Source organism: Suncus etruscus, chromosome 14 (assembly GCF_024139225.1).
Source record: "Suncus etruscus isolate mSunEtr1 chromosome 14, mSunEtr1.pri.cur, whole genome shotgun sequence".
Taxonomy (NCBI): domain Eukaryota; kingdom Metazoa; phylum Chordata; class Mammalia; order Eulipotyphla; family Soricidae; genus Suncus; species Suncus etruscus.
In genome coordinates, this window is record NC_064861.1 from 37,353,312 (window position 1) to 37,354,064 (window position 753).

Sequence of the window (753 nt, forward strand, 5' to 3'; positions counted from 1 at the left end):
TCCAACTACTTTCATCCTCTAATTATTTTAAATCTCAGAAACATCTTTCTGGTTCTAATTTAGCTCAGTTATCTCCAAAATATATGGAGAATGAATGGAGGGATTATTTTTGTTTATGTTTGTCAATAGATAGATAAATTGACTTTCCCATATCTCTTTCCTTCCTGAGAGTGAGAGGGAATGAACCAGAAGAAGGGAAATTTACGGTTATGGCTTGAGTGTCTTCCTAGCTTACCTAAGAATTTAACAGCTGCCATGACCATACAGAGAGCAAATAAATCTCCTTTTGCAGGTCCTAACTTCTGATTTACTTCTTGGAGCTTTCTGGAGTCAGTTGCTATGACCACCAATACTTATAAGGACATTGTCACAGAAAAAGGTGTGGATACATTAACATTTGTTTGGAAGGTGTGCAGGACATCTCTAAAATTGTGCTACAGGGGCACAGAGAGACATAGTACTCCTTCCTGTACATAGCCAGGCAAGTGACAAACTAATTTCATCCTCAGTAGAACATAGTTCTCTAAGCATTGCTAGATTCCATTCCTAAACTCCTCATGAGTACTGACAGTGATCTCTGGAATCCACATTGAAATATTAGCCTACTTGGCTGAATGACTCCAGGCTTGTTGAGCCCCATGTCATATGGCACTCTTTCGGAAAAATTTGGAGCCCAAAAAGGAAAATAAATGGAGAGGGAAAAATTATCCAGGGATGGACAGAGAGGTGTGCTGTATTTTTTCTTTTTTATCA